Source organism: Cydia splendana, chromosome 20 (genome assembly GCF_910591565.1).
Source record: "Cydia splendana chromosome 20, ilCydSple1.2, whole genome shotgun sequence".
Lineage (NCBI taxonomy): Eukaryota > Metazoa > Arthropoda > Insecta > Lepidoptera > Tortricidae > Cydia > Cydia splendana.
Window position 1 is genome coordinate 13,624,634 of NC_085979.1, and position 17,097 is coordinate 13,641,730.

General features: G+C 37.8%; 1 protein-coding gene and 1 long non-coding RNA gene across 4 annotated transcripts in view; one reads left to right on the top strand and one right to left on the bottom strand.

The window, feature by feature from the left end:
* The window catches only part of LOC134800592 (uncharacterized), a 165,365-nt gene extending 164,717 nt beyond the window's left edge, over positions 1–648 (top strand). Inside the window, exon 3 of the long non-coding RNA XR_010145549.1 lies at positions 637–648. This is a non-coding gene — a long non-coding RNA (uncharacterized LOC134800592). The remainder of the gene's footprint in view (positions 1–636) is intronic.
* Positions 1–17,097, bottom strand: part of LOC134800535 (inactive dipeptidyl peptidase 10) — a 460,887-nt gene that overhangs the window by 164,654 nt on the left and 279,136 nt on the right. Inside the window, exon 1 of one of the 3 annotated variants that reach the window (XM_063773015.1) lies at positions 2,987–3,343. The exons of the other annotated variants lie outside the window; for them this stretch is intronic. The gene's annotated coding sequence lies outside the window, so the exon portion shown is untranslated. Of the gene's footprint in view, positions 1–2,986; positions 3,344–17,097 lie in introns of those variants that run through there. 3 annotated transcript variants of the gene reach the window in all.

A 17,097-nucleotide genomic window follows, 5' to 3' on the forward strand; every position in this document is an offset into this window, starting at 1 on the left:
TAACTATTTCCAGTCATTTTGTATATCATTGTACAATCATAAAAGATGATATACAAATCTATATATACCTACCTAAACTAAAAAGCGCCCATGCCTACTATTAAATAATTAGGCAAAATAGGCCAAGTTATTTCGGACTTCATCCGGATGACAACCTCCATCTTCAAAAGCTTTAATGTCTATATCTATACCGCCTTATAAATCAGTACATGATAAGTAGTACCTACGTAATTTAAGGAATGAAAACTGCTCTATTCTTTACGGGCAACACGCGGTTTATACGAAATGGAACCAGAATAAGATTTTGGCAAAAATTAAATTTTTGGTACAAGCTTTTATCGCTGACTGTACTTTTCTTACGACAGACAACTAATACTCATCGAGACAATTCTATAAACCCCTAACATAATTAGGTTGCGTTGTTTCATCACAGAGATCCTATGGCCACCTCCTGTCTCCATCATCAGATCAGTTCGACAGTACCATATTATTGTATTGTCATCAGAACTACATACAGCTGCTAATTTTCATGACGCTACGATCCTTGGAAGATGGTTAAATTAGTTACCTTAGATTCCATTACATAGTTACACACAGGTCGACCTAATATAATTTTCTTATCAAAAACTCGAAAAGGTCAGACAAGAATTTGATAATAAATAAAATTATTTAACCGTTAAATTGTGAGTTTCGTCGTTAATAGTCGAAGTATTTAGGGTAGTAATATCGAAAATATTCCCTGCTTAATTTTTTTTAAAGCAGGTGTGGTGACATTCACACATAAAACTGTAAGTAGTTTAGGTACTTACATTAAAAACCAATCATCATTAAATTGGAAAAGAAGCACCTATAGCTCCCTTTTGTAACACTCCAATTGTTATTAATCGACTGACATATTTTGTATAGCCGGTTACATGCTTCTAAGAAACAACCCAAGGCCGTTACGTAATTTTGTAGTGACCGGCATTCACGCCCTACATCAACGTGACGGACACCCGGTGCTTATTCGAAAAATCAGTGAATTAATTGGAACCCTTTTGTGCCTTACCCGCCTCGTCATCGTGGCGAGCTCGTCGGCCGTAAAGCCACTCCCATTCAGCGCGTGACGTGAACAGCCCCCTTTTCATTACCATCCCAAAGACTGTTATCATCCTCTTAGCGCCGCGTTTTGAAAAGACTGACAACTCTTAAGTGCCACGGGTTTAAAACGAGCGGGTCCCGTACCGTTTTTACCGGTTTTTCGGGGGTAAAAACGTACAGTGATTCAGGTGTTATCGATAGCAAGCAATTTCTAAATCGTAATAATAAATGTGACTCGTCTCTGAAGTAAATAATATAAATTGAGAGTGTTAATTTCTTTATTATGTATTTGTAAACCTCTTTGTTTTTTTTTGTAATGAGATGATTCTAGTCATTCTGACTTAGGTAATTAAAGTTACATGAAATAATCATTAATTTACATAACGATTGTCTTACGTCGACTTATAATACGACTATAAATTGGGTCAAATAAGAAGCATGCTTGTATGTACATGTATGTACTATTTTTCTGCCGTTATCGTCGCTATCCAATGGAGTTGAATTTTGCCTTAAGTATTTATGAAAGATCGATGACGCTACAATAGACATAATTGAGCTGATGAGCAGTCGTATTATGGATCGCTTTATCCACGTGATAAAATAACTGTCACTTTTTAACTCCGCGGGTGACGGATACCGTTTTATCACGCTGTCACGTAGACAAAAAACGACCATCATATCCGTACTGGTGATGAAACCAAATGTAACCATAGGTGCCTGTGATAAAACAACGAAACTACGTTGAAGGGCTCGCCAGAACCGCCTCAATAACAAGATAAGTATTTAAGTACGGTCAGCGATAAAAGCTTCTATAAAAAATGGATTTTGCAAGAATAAAACCTATTAAGGCATGAATGTGTAATTGTGTAGGTACACATTCTTGCCTTAGTACAAGGTTGTCTATTTGGAAATCATGCAGTGACCCAAAAATCACAACAGACCTATGCACTAAACGGGAAATTAAAAAAAAATCACAACAGATATATGCACTAAACGGGAAATTAAATAAAATCTCGTAAAGAGTAGATCGCAGAAACAAAAGAACTCTAAAAGCGGAAGACTTCTCTTCGCGACCCGTCCGCCATGTTTCTTTGAACGTTCGCGTTTTGTTTCACTTATTTCTTAAACCCTTTCTGTTTTGCGTTTCTGTTTTCGTTTTCAACCAATTTTAAGATATGTAGCATTTCTATTGAAATTTAAAATAATTTTATTGTGTGTTTCATATTTATATAATAGTAGTAGTAGTAGTAGTAGTAATCACTTTATTGTACACAACACAGGTTTACATAATATTTACAGAAATAAAGGTACAAAGGCGAACTAATGCTATAATGCTTGCAATCATGGTTTGCATTATCAAATTTTTCAGACCTGCGTTGAACTAGTATGTAATATTCAATCAAATTACGTTCTATTTACAACATTAACTCATTTGAAGAGTAGGCTGTTGACTGAGCGAAGCGTCTCCGTTTCAGCTTCGGAAAAAATGTTTTCGTATGTCTGTCCGGTAGTCCGCCTATTCTTCTCCATGGGTCGCATTTTCTCAACCGATTCTCGTGAAATTTTGTGAGCAAATTTGATAATTGGAACGTTTTTATCCATACAGTTTATAATTTTTTCGCAAGGTACAACTTTCAGATCCGCTAGGGATAATATGACAATTTTATATTTTTTACTTAATTTATAATGTATGAAGTGTTGCTAGAGATTCGTAAACGATCATGATTCATGAGTTAAATAGCATATCTCTAGTTTCAATTTGAATTGAATTATTATTAGGTCGTCAAAAATAAAAACTTATAAGTTATCGTTAAGGAATTAGAGATACCCTTAATTTGCACTTAAAAGATGTCATATCTTAGTAATGAAAACTAGTATTAATATTTTAACACATCAGATTACAAACCCTTTGGATTTATCTTTTCAATTTTTATTTAATTTACAGTTCTCACTAACACTGACATTGAGGTTAATTACAACAACTACACACTTAATTACTGTGACATTTTAAAGTATTTTTGTCGTTATTTTCAGTCAATTTAATCTCAGCTTAACACCCATGTTTATAACCATCACAACAGCTGACGGTGTCCTAACAGGTTTTACTATTGTCAAATATAATTACAATATAAACACGTCACTATTCATTTAAAAACACGAACTACACTACATCAGCTATTAAGTACTAGAACGTACTACGTGCTAGTACGCTACGAGTGCTAGTACCGCTAGCGCTAGTAAGCGGACGTGCATCTAGCGCGCTTCGCGGCGTCTCACTGCCGCTGGGCGGCCCGCCCTCGATGGAGCGTTTGCAAAAACATGCCATTTTATTGCATTTTTTATTTGTATTATTAAGTCGTTAAGTACATTGAGTTAGGCCGGAGCCCCACTGCTGCGCACGCTACATCCACGGCCCACGTTTTAATACAAACCGTGGGCAAGCCCACGAAATTTTGTATAGGAACGTGGGTTGTGTACATAGCGTGCGCAGCAGTGGGGCTCCGGTCTTAAAGGGTCCTTTGTTTGTCGTGAGGTGTAAAGTGGTTACTGTGTAAGTTGACTTTCCTTACAAAATTACTCTGTAAGTTGGCATTATGTTTCAATGTTGTGATTTTAGGTTTGAACACATTCTTGTCGCCATATCACTTGTTTTGATTTAGTTATTTCTGTTGCTATATAAATTTTCCAAACTTTTGAAAATGGCAGCCCGTAGAAGCCTTTGGGTTAGGTCGTGTTAGATTGGTGACCCTTCTAAAAATTCAATGGTTTTGACAAAAAACCAGTTCAGTCAATGAACATTTCGGGATTTTAATAATCGGATTAAAATTTTCGGAGATGGATGCATAATGTACCTATGTCCAAAGAAATTAGAGTCGATTATCGACTACTCTACAATGTTTTGTTTGTCTGTCTGTTGTCAGCTTCGCAATTAAAATCGTTTCGAATTTTGAAACCTTATTTAACCTTTTTTCATTGGCTGGCTTGTCAGTTAAATTTCTAGTGACGCTTCGCGGACATAGTCGCGGGCGCGGGCACAACTGATAATATAACAACACCCAGCACCCAAACCTACCCGTCTATCAAGAGTTCCTACACCCACCAAAGCACCGCCCGAAATCTCGGAACCCACCATACGAAACAGCAAAAACCCTGCGGGAATGTGGGTTTAATATAAATGAAGAATGGAGAAAACCTGGATGTCAGATCCGCCTAGACAGTCCCTATCGAACTTCGACCCTACAAAAAAGCCAGGATGTTTTTCGGCTCCCAGAAAGGAATGGTGCCAGATCAACCGACTTCGAACTGAGCATGGACGCTGTGCCGATTATATGTTCAAGTGCGGGTGGCGAGACTCGCCAGAGTGTGACTGCGGAGCTCCAAAGCAGACTATCCACCACATAACAGTCGACTGCCCTAAGAGAAAGTTTATTGGTAAAACCATGAAGACTTGCTCGCTCCTAGTGAAGACGCAGCCCTATGGGCCAAGACATTGGATATAGTTCTTTAATTCTTTATTACTTTCTAATACTCTAAGCGACTCGAATCTTGCCATACGATTAAATAAAAAACTATTATTTTCTTATGACCATCTAATTACGTCTCCTTCTAAGTATGTAAATAGTAACATCAACATATAGGAATCATAACATGAATAATTATGTACTTCTCACCACTAATTGCATCAGAAATTATCGTCACTTACGACCTTTCTGGCTGCAGGCAACCTGCATTCGCCTGGTGATCAATCTTGCGATGTCACATTCGTGACGTCACACGCTTCGTACCTGACGTGTGATTACGATGTCGCATCGGGCTAGAACTTACCTGGAATGAAAGAATGCTTATTTATTATGTGACTTATAGCATTTTACTTTTACCTTACACTTTAAACTTATGACAAGTACAGCCATCAGCTGTACCTAATAAATATTATTTGGTTGGATTAAAATTGTCTGCTACTGACACATTTTCCTATGAAATAGATAGTGCCAAAGAAATAACACGAGGCTCCAAAGTTTTTTGCAGAATTAGAACTGATAAGTTTGATTGTTTATCATGTAGATTCATCGCTTTTTTAATTAAATGGATCAAGAGTCGATCCCAGCACACTTACTCGGACGCTTAACGGCTCAATAGGCAATGTCCTAACTGAAATGACATAGGTACAGTCAAGTGTAAAAAAATGGGTGCATATAACTTACTCAAAAACATGTCCCATAGTTCTTAATTTGCCGATATAAGAGCTATGGGACATATTTTTGAGTATGATGAGTCCATTGTACACAGTACCACTAAATATGCTCGGCGACATACACGTCCGCGGCCTTGTTAGCCTCGAGGGTATTATGGATCTGCCTACCCATAATGACAATCTTTAATAGAAAAACGCTAATCCAAACTTATATAATGCATGGAAATGTCACGTGACTTTTTGTAGCATCTGCCATTCCAATACATTTCTTCGCTTCGTCAGGCGTGGCTCACTCCCGCGATTTCGTCGCTTTGCTACAGGTAGCTAAAAGTACATCCGTTCGGCCCCAATTTAGGGGAAGGCCATAAGCCGCGCGTGGCGCTGTCGCCATCTAGCGGCCATATCTGTGCTGATCGTAACAGACGCGTTTTGTTAGAGAGTGAGTCTTCTGTACCTAGTACTATTACTTATTCTGTGGCTTCGTTTGGTGTTTGTCGATGGACGATTGTCGTTTTAGCTAGGCCTTTAGTCGGTCCATAAGCTTCTAATCCATCTTGTCGGACTGTTCCTTTTCTACGTATCCTGCGTTACATTTTTCTAGACAATGAGACCGAGGATTTTTCAGTAACAGTTTTTGGACTGAGAGCATAGGCTTAATTTCCCTTAGATTTGTTAGTTTTACGTGTAACTCAGAGCATCATAATATCTATTGGGTCTATAATGAAATCATACTCATCAAAATCGGTGAAACACAAAACTGCTAACATAACCCTTCTTTTTGGCTTTGCTATAGTCCAGCAAAATGTAGGGCAATACTCGTATTTTTTATTTACTTTTTCCAAAGCTCGACTTTCCCGTTGAATGGCAATTTATTTATAGGTTTTATTTTGCTGTCGGTACGCGCGGGTTGCCGAGAGTGACACCCGACGCGTAGCGCGAGAACCTATTTTCGCAGACGGGTCACTGTTTTGTATAGAAAATTGTTATTTATGGGCTTATTACTTTGCTGAAAATACCGGCCTTTTCATTTTATAAGTCGGGTGACATATTTTTCCGCACTGACGACGGATAAAGTAATTAGATTCGTATCAGTTGTGGTAGTGGCATTAAGGGAATTTCAAAAACCTTCTTTCGACTTTCTTTGTTTTCCTAGCTCCATTTCACTTAGCTTTTATTAAACTTATCGTTTAAGTTAGAAGGAGTTATTCGTGTGTTAGTAAGCATGTGTATGTTAAATAAGTTAAATCTAGGAAACTAATTAGAACTACTTCCTGATGTTTGGTTGGCCTCAAATTTGTTATAGCTACAGTCACCTGTAATGGTATGTTACTCCTCGAAGGCCGCAAAAATATGTGACACGCTCTTATGGCTCTACAAATAAGATCGTGTCAGATATTTTTGCGGCCTTCGTTATGTAATATATTATTGCAAGTGACTGTACTATTGAAAAAGGCCGGCAACCCCTCTGGTGTTGTGGGTGTCCATAACCGACGGTAATCACTTACCATCAGGCGATTTGTCTAATCGTTCGCCACCTATATCATAAAAAACACTGACTATGCAATATTAGGATGACGTGGGGCTGATCTCCAAGTTGGCCGTAGACAGTGATAAAACAACACAACCTCTTTGAATATGGGTTTGTTAGAATTTTTACGAATAGATAAAGAAAAATACATTCGGCTATTTTTTTTGCTGCCAGTAAAAAAGTTGCAAAGCAAACCCCGGCACACTAGACCCAATTTGCATAATATATACAAGACACAGTATTGTGTTCAAACTATTGCGAAAAATCTGAAATGACGGACGAAGTTTCGTTTCACTTTGCATTCAAGAGATAATTTAAGAAGAATGAAGAAAGTTCTATAAAATTGCTGGAACACTGTGCTTACATAAAAACATATTGGAGTAAATTTTAGATGTTTTATTATACTTTATTTGAGACGTCTTGTATGTTATTATATTTATAGGTTGCATTCTTATGGAGCCTACTTGACTACCTTATTGCCAGAATTTGATGTTACCCATAACTGAAGATCAGTTTCCTGAATCTGGAAATAGGGGAATTCTTATACTGGCTGGACGTTGCGAGGGATGACATGCGTATTAAGGGGCCCACAGATTACCAGTTTGCCGGGCGATATCAGCCTGCCAGTTGTTCGGAAGTGTCATCTTTTGCGTTTAACTGATAGGCTGATATCGTCCGGCGAACTGGTAATCTGTAGCCCCTTTTTTGGTCTTACTAAAGAGGATGCCGAAGACCGTGCGAACCAGTGGATAAGAAGTAAGAGACCCTGGACTCCGAATCAATAGTGGAGGATGCAGCCGGAATAAATAAAATTTGATATTTGATATTTGATATTTATTGAAATCAAATTTTACAGCATTACAGCTAACACCAATGCACTGTAAAATTAAGTAGTAAAATTAAGTAAGTAATAATAAAGCGATTAATTGCATGTTTGATTCGCAAAAACGTAAAAAATCTTTAAAAAGTTTATGACTTTGGTCGGCAAACAAGTCGCAGTCAGGTGCAAAAGATAAAAAAATATTAAGGAGTGTCCGGGAACGGACAATTGGAGAGTACTGGTGTGCAGTCGTGTGAAAGGTTCCATTATCTAGGAGGCGATGGCTACGACAACGTAGGTAGTTGTCGGGAACAAAAAAGGTAGTTGTTTTTGCCACCAAGTCTAAGCAGTCTGACTCTCTCTGAAAAAATGAGAAAGAGAGAGAGTTTCCCCAATATGTATTCCTTCAATGAAGAGTTCATTGAAGGAATTCGAATCTAGGATTAAATGTAACACGTTTAAACCACAAGGACAATCGAGATGTGTCATATCTGCAAATGTATAGCATTGCCTTCCAACTACGGATGCACAGCTTGACTCGAACTGCCGCAAGAATATTAAAATACCTACACTTTTCAGCGCAATTTGGGCGTTTTATGCTATTAACGGTGTGCTTTTGTTTTGGGGAGCAGATTCATTCCGTTCCTCTGTTGCATGTAAACTTTTAATTAAAAGCTGCTTTTTAGTGTACCTTAATACCTATTCAGTACAGTTGGCATCGTGTCTACAAGCTTGGACAAATATTTATAGCAATATTATCTTATTAATTATTCTGAGTGTGCGGCGCTCCGCACCCGCCGGTAATCACTTGATATTGATGAAGCTTTCGAATAGGTCCAAAAACATGATCCCTGCGATCTCGAGTACGCACAGCCATTTCGCTCAATAAGAGTGTGAGAAGCCCCTGAATCCACGGGGCATTAATCTCAGAGCACACTTCAGCCACCAAACGTTTTCGTAAAAATCATTTAAATAACTTTTTATACCCACGCCTTAATTACAACGATGATCACACTTTGACAAGTTCTATGGAAAGTTTTTAAACATGGCCGCACATGAAACCTTCAAGTTTGTAAGGTCGGTCGTCGCCCTTCGTGACTTGTGGCGGTGGCGTTAACAGATTACGTGCATTACCCCTCCTCTGACACTGTTACGATGGATTACCATGTGAACAGATCAGGAGTTGGTTGAGAAGCCAAAGAATCTGATATTTATAGGTGGGGGTTTTCAGAGAAAATGGTCCCATTTACTTTTTTTCGAAAAATAATCAACTTTTGGGTTATTTAGACTCAGAATCAGCAGAATCACGAGTACTATTGAATGAGACAAAGAAAAAAAACTCCCTAGGGTTTCATACAAATTTTGGGTGTCAGTTTTGTGACGGTCCATACAAAATGTTTGTGAAAATGCGTCACAAAACTGACATTTTTGGGGACACTTTTTTCTTCTTTTTAAATCGATAGTTCTAGTGATTCTGAGTAGAAATAGGTAACCCAAAAGTTAATAGATTTTCGAAAAAAAGTAAATGGTACACTTTTAAGTAAAAATGCCCAAGTACTCTATTCCATTAGGATCTTAAAATAATGTAAACAAACAATACCATGTCGTACGGTATCTTAGGGTGGTATTCTACCTGTCCCATTTCTTTGTCCAATGTCATTGCGTCTCACTCTCTCATTAAGCAAAATGTGAGATGCCATACACATTGGACAAAGATATTGGACAGATGGAATATTAGGTTGTCCAGATAGAGACACGTATTTAGTAGAAATGGCCTAAGTTTTATGCGAATCATTGGTCCGTGCTGTCGGTAAGCTGACACCGACTTTTAAACTTTGTTTAATGTTTAAATGTGGCAAACTGTATTATGGAATCTAGATGCAATTCTTACAGTACATACCATTTTTATTTTTAAAAAACTTAATTGAGAAATTCCTCAATTACTTTAAATTTCCTGTGAGAAAAGAATAGATATATCAAAATACTATCAATTGTTGTTTAATCATCTTCCACATCCTCTCTGCTAGGTCGTATCCCTTTACAGTACAGTCACAGTAATAGTATGTTACACAACGAATCCCGCAAAATAGCTGATACGATTTTATTTGTCGAGCCATAAGAGCGTGTCACATATTTTTGCGGCCTTCGAAGAGTAACATATTATTGCAAGTGACTGACGTACCTATCACTTTTCCGAAAAAGGCACTCAAATCAGTTCATCCGTTTGGGAGTTACGACATCACACACAGATACACACATGCATAATGTTAAATTTATAATACCTCTTATACGCCGGGGGTCGAAAATTGGATCGATGCCCGCTGGTTTAACCGATCTGACAGAAAACCGAGACCATAAAACGTATTGATGATTTAAGGGAACATTTATTCGTGTGTACAAACAAATACACAAACAATCTTTTATCCGAAACGTGTACCGTCTTCATCGATTTTGTGGTTTAATAGGTAGTTGTTATCTCTATCATCTGTCGAAAGCAGCCGTATTTACCCGAATGGGTCCAACTTTCGGCTTAAACTTCGCAGTAGTATCGAACACAGTAAAGCTAAGCTGCCCTCATTGCGAACTATCAACTTCGAACTGTCCCGTGGTCTGCAATTTATGTTCGCAGTAGGCACTAAAAGAGTAGCTTTACTATATACGGGATAAGGCATACTTTACTGATAAAACGTTGCAAGTTTTTCAATGTATTCAACAGCACAGAATATTTCATTTAAAATTTCTTACTACGCACCCAAAAAAAAAAGGTTTTATTGTCTTGCCCTTATTACTTATAGTACAAGTTTAATATCAGTTTCATCTCGCGTAATGAGGGTTTGTTTCTGACTGTGAAACATTCCCCGTTATAACCTAGCATTCCCCGTTATAACCTAGATTTGAGACTATACAATATCAGTTATAGGTATATTATGTTTGGTACTAATTCGACTACGAGCATATCAGATTACTTTTTCAACCCACAGTGAAACAAAATTGAATTACTCATAATAACACCATTGTTTGATTGTATTTTATGGCTCCTCTATACGATGCGCCAACGTCGGCCAATCCAAGGGACGCAGCTATGCGGTAGAATGAGCTTGCAATATGGCCGACGTTGGCGCATCGTGTAAAGGAGCCATTAGGGTAGGTACTGTAACTGGCCATATGCCTATTACGTAATATTAAGATCATTTATCAATATAAAACTTACATTTTAGCGGTAAAGGAAAGCTTCCGGGAGCTTCCTTGCCGGTTGTGGGTTTACGTTCTTGATTTTCATTGAAAGATCTAAACGATGGTAACTCGAAGCACTTGATTTCATAGTCTAGTCTTTATCATATGTATCCACGATTAAATTAATTGCTAATTAACTTAGTAAAAACAAAATAATAACAAGAATTTGCTTAGGAAAACAAATATTGTAAGGTTGTTTACATTGACTTTGACAGGTATAGGCGCGGTGACGTTCTGATATCTTTTTAAACCGCAAAATTCAAAAAGCGTGAGGTAGATAAAAGGTTACAATTATTAAATAATTAACTTCTATTATATGTTTAATACATTATTATAAAAATAAACATGAAATACCTCAGTACGGACGCAATATTTGGAATCATAAAGGGAAAGATGTTAACTCAAACATACTTTTGGTTGCTTTAGTGTGCGTAGGTATCGTTGAAAAATAGCTTCATCAGCATTAATAGATTATGAACGTTAAAGTGTAGGACATAAGGCTTATGTAAACAAAATAGGATTTAAATATTTGAATTTCGAATTCTGTCGCCAGTTTTATGATCGTATTGTTCGGGTATGGTTCCGTTGGGTTCGGCAGATTATGAGCCTTAATGAGTGGGACATATGACTTAGTAAACAAATAAGGATTTAAGATCTTTACTTCTAAGAGGATCATGTCGCTATTTTTATGACTGCATTGATAGCCTCCACCTTGCTAACATTAAACGATTATGAGTATTAATATGCAGGGAATAAGCACTTTCGAATAGTAAACAAACGGGGATATATGACTCTTCTTCTTGAAGCGTTGAAACGTTTGTCGCCATTTGGATATTATATAAGGCTGAGCGGGCCTTGCTTACGGACTTATTCATTCTCTAATCTTTGGCTAACAGTGACTCTGGCTTAGGGCGTACATAACGCTGGTGGGTGAAGTTTCTCTGCTACTTTTTCTGTGTTTGGGTTTACCTGGAATTATCCTAGTAAATTTAAGCTTGGAGATTGTGTGTCTGTGCTTGATTGTACGAAGATAATATCTATCTTTGTGGAATTAAGTTAGGACTATGGCGGAGTTTCTTTGCTTTCTTGTGTGTGGGTTTTATCGTGAAGTTTTCTGTGGGTACTGTGTTTCTGGGTTCAGCTTTGGGGGTACAATACCGTTACAAAGCGTGGATTCAGAATGGCAGTGTTTAAGGGAATTTCATGGTTTTGTTTTAATTGCGTGGGGTTCTTTTTGTAAAAGTAAACTTAGATATTCTCATACCTTCCTAGAGTCTTTTTGCTATTTTTAAAGCCAGATCATTGTTTGGACTGACAGTTTGTCCAGCTAAGCATTCACTCCGCCTAACGGTGTCAAAGGATTGGATGGTTAGGAGTCTTTTGCTCCAAGTGTGAGAGAGCTTGGCATTCCCTTTTATACTTGCACAAGGGATGAGCATCTCACTGGTCTCAAAGTCCAGCTGTTTAGATGGATGTGGGGACGTCACGTGTGCGTCATCCGGAGTAATCTGGGCCCACTGAAGTCGGCAGTAATTGAGGCTAGGTCCCCGCTTAAATATATTTATCTATTTCGGTGCATTGGTACGTGCTTGTGCTGGTTGCAGGGCGGGACTCTGTCGTGATTGATATCATATCTCACAGTTTAGGTCGTGGCAGAGTTTCTCTTGTGATTGGTGCGGGTGTGTGCTAAGGGTATCGAGCGATTATATACACGGAATAGGGCGGCCTACTTCCTACCTCTTAGCCCGCGGGCGTAGGAAGGGGGGTCAAAAACACCGGCCTGTAGGTTGCCTTATCGGTTTCGCCTGCCGAACGATTACAGCTTCTCGTAGGGACAACACTTGTGTATATTACAAAGCATTAGGTCGATTGTAAGAACGAACTATGCTTTGAATATACTAGATTAGGGCCTACGTTTAGGTATAGGGTAGAATCACACACTATAAATATGGGGTTTCTGTTAGGTTGGTATATATTTCTCCTTTTAAGGACTTCATATATGGTATCATTATTTTAAGTCATGCGGTAAGGTGGTGGTAATCGTCAAAATCTCCTAATATTTTAATTGATCTGGGTAAAAAGGTAATATTTCAATTTTATCTATCACAATTCTGGTCTTCTGGAGTAGAAATGAAGTACTGGGTATTGTAATCAGGTTTCTAAGGTATTTACAAAACAAATTCTTTAATATCAAGCTGGGTTTAGGAACACAGACTTTTCTGAGATAGAAAATCGAAGAAAGGATTGTTTTAGGGACCCTTTGGCAGGCAGAAGTAATCCAGAGGATGTTTCGAGCTAAATATATCTACTGGTCTTGATATTCTTAGTCTTATAAAGTTTAATTTTTAACAAATAAACTTAGTACTTCGTTTATACCTCTAAAAATCAGATTTACTGTTTATACTCTTAGTTCTGGGAAATGGGATGAAAGGATTCGTATCCTTAGCTTTTGAATGTAAAAAAGATTAGTAATTTTGATGACTGATGGATACTTTGACACTTCTTTTCATCATCATCTAGGTGCGCTTATCTTACGAAGTGTTGGTAAAAGCCCGTCTGGCTAACAAGTTAGGGTAGGTGTTCCGACTAACCTTGTTGACTGGACTAGGAGCCCCCAATCCTGCATCGAACGTGTGAGTAGCATCTTTGCAAGAAGCTGGTAGTTAATTATAATCTTGAAAAGTTAGGGTGTAAATGGGCTTATCCCAGGAATGCTACTTACATGTTATCCCGGAGGCTTAATAGGTGTGGCAGGTTTTTACCAACAAATTTTTTTTTAAACTCATTTTTATCAAGAATATATTACTTTCTCAATATTTAATATACTGCATTACCATACCATTCTAATATTTTTAGCAATACCATTCATATTTTACCTTAGAACACGTTGAATATGCTGCGACAATAACTTAATAAAATATTCCTGAAAATTTTCTTTAATAACATAATAAAAAAAAACATTCTCAGTAATAAAATCTCTATTTTAAGAACTAGGTAATAATAAAAAAAAACAGAGTCCAAAATTTAGCTTTACTCATTAAAGAATCTAGGTTTCCGCGGTTCACTTCGAGGGGGTCCTAACTGCTAGCTAGACGATCACGACAAGGCCAAATTATAGGGGTAATTATTAAGGGGGGGTTTATTATATGTATTTATAAAGTGGGGTTTATATATATATTTGGGGAAGGTACATTTTTGGTTCCGTGACCAAGGGATCTAAAATGTTCCTTTTAGGTTCATTTTGGATACCGAGGTTTCTAAAAATAAATAATAGAAAGTAGCCCAATGGGTTACAGTACACTAAGTTTTATCGGACAATACTAATGAGCTCCATTGGCGCTACTACGAGTACGAATACGTCACTAGATATGATATATCTAACAATGATAGTCTCATAGTCACTCGTGATAGTGTCCTTTTAACTTCCAATACAGTCCGTGAGCTCTTAGAATGACATTCGGGTTGTAGAAAAATACTTCGGGCATTGACGGCGACACGCGATTATAATGCTGCTATTGTACTTTCTAAATAAGTACCTAACTCATAAAACTTTGTAACTTACTGTAAAAAATTGCCAAGGTGATCATTTTCCATTCATTTAAGTCTGACCCCCAATTTCGTATAGTTCCAACCAGTTAATTTGGGGAACTTATGTGGAGAATCTTCACCCTTGCGGCGGTTTGTTAATTAACTTGTAAGTTCAACTTAAGTAATTTTACATCGAGTAGCCATGTTTTCTTGGTAAATAAATAATGAGGTAAGATACAGTGTATTCTGCATAGTAAATAATTATTTTAACTCGCACACCGAGGGTTCCGTACAAACATCAGGCAGTCTCTCTCTCGCCTAAGAATTGCAAATAGTCAGATAACATTCTAGGCAATTACCGTACTTCGCCTCTTGGAGTGCTCTAAACTCAAGCGGTTTGAAATTATACTGTGCCCTTCTTTGCTTCGAATACTCTTCAGGTTCCCACAAGCATAGAAAAAAAGTACATAGAGTGCTCACTCCATACAATACATCAGTTTTAGTACCAAAACGACTATTATTTTCGTACTCGACATCTAGCATCGAGTAGCGGAATTATCAGTACTGCTCCTTGGCAATAGATCTTCCGACGACCGAAAAGTCCATTTTCAGCTAATATTATAACCAGATAAACCGGAACTCTATTTTCAACTCCTTCTGCTTTTAATATTAGTTGTAAATTGTTGTTCAATACAATTTTCGTGAGTCGCGTCACTAGAGAATTCTAGTAGCGGTACTGAGAATTCCGCTACTCGATGCTAGATGTCGACTGCAATAATAATAGTCGTTTTGGTACCAAAACTGATGATGGATTGAGCACTCTATTCGAACTATATTTCTCTATGCCACAAGTGACAATGATTGTTTTAAAGTACACATCCGACAATTGCTCCTGTCATCGGCAGTGAATAACCTTGGCGTGTCACGTCACTTCACTCGCATTTACCTCAATCTGGGAGAAGAGGCGACATTGCGTTGAGAGCCTCTTATCTAACGCCTACATTTTGAATTTTAGGGTTCCTTTTGTTGATACATTATTTATATTTTACGATTAACATGATGTCGACTAGAATCGGCACATGGACTATTTGTTTTTAGGAAAGCGACTTTGGGATTAAAATTTTTAAATTCCGTTAAAAGCGACTGGATAATATCAAAGTTTATACATAGGTATATAATATCCTGAAGTATGGTTTGTGTTAATTCAAAATTAACCGTGTCAGAGTTTGTTGATTAAATGTTGATATTAGTTTTATATTTAATTCCCCAAATATACGGTAAGCTATAGGTACTTTAACTTAAAACTAAGTCACCTTAGCAAAATTTTAACCCTTTACCAGGCTGACATTTCAAAACTGACAATCGAAAATCGTCTTACTTATCGAAAATAGAACACATGTTACAAGTGCCGTAGGTGGGAAATATATATCCCTTAGCCTGGCAAAGGGTTCAATAAAACTGAACCGTGTTGCCATTTGATGCCGTCTGAGGCGTGTGGTCGATTCCAGTCAGTCAGAACATACGCATTTATATAGATGGGTAGGTACAGTAAAGGTTTGCTCCTAGAGGTGCTTACCGTGAGGTTTCGAGGCAAAAATGGACATGTTTAGAGTGCAAATGGACCCATTTTTCGGCGAGGCAATTTGTCTTAATTGTGCATTTTAGGGGCATGGCACACTGCGCCTGATTCGCACGTCTTGCGAGCGGGATACGCATTAATACGCGCGTAGTCTCGCTCAAATTTCGGAGCAACCTGCGAATCGGACGCAGTGTGCCATGCCACTTACTAGAATTTTACGCAGCTTTAACTTTACTGCCAGAATTAATAGATTTAATGTTGCAAAGGTATCATAACAACAATCTCGTTTTAATTATAATACACCTTTACTTGGTCTGCAGCGCAACTGCAAAATGATTCTGTAACAGTCAAAATGAAACAGGTACTAAAGGCAATCGCTACCGATTAAATCGGTACCAAGAAAAAGGTGGAATAAGAGTTATAATCCAATAATAATAGATTTATGTGCGACCCTCATTATTCCTGAATTTAAATTGCCCTAATTTGGAGCCCTAGGGCCCGATTCGGATTTTGAAATAGACATATATTAGATATCTTTTAGACATCACCAAGATACGATAACGATATGTTTAAGATCTAACCTGTCAAATTTGACATTTGCGCAGGATTTCCACAGGATATGACTTAGAGATCCAATTCACATCTAATAGATATCTTACTCTATTTAACGTAAAAGTGACATTGGTTGCCCGAATTGCGCTGCAAAAGAGAACTAGTTGATATCTAAACTATAACGTATAACGTATCTAGAATGGATCTAGTACGTGTCGTCTCTTGAAGTTCGAATACGGCAGCTACTCGCATTTCGGCAAGCGCTGCCTCTAACTTTAAATCGTTACTGACGGCGCGATTCGGGAAATTAATTAGAGATGCACTAGATATGGAATAGTAAAGATATGTGACGTTCCACGGCAAAAGGTACCATTGGCCCGCCTGAATATTGGAGCGGCGTTAATAGTAGCGTAAGCGCCAGCTGCCATAAGGTACTTTTTGCCGTGTAACGTCACATATCTTTACTATTTCATATCTAGTGAATCTCTAAATATCATATAGAGCAGCGGTCGGCAACCTTTTAGCAGCCAAGGGCCACATAGTAGTTGACGAAGTTGACGCGGGCCGCACTTTGTTATATATGG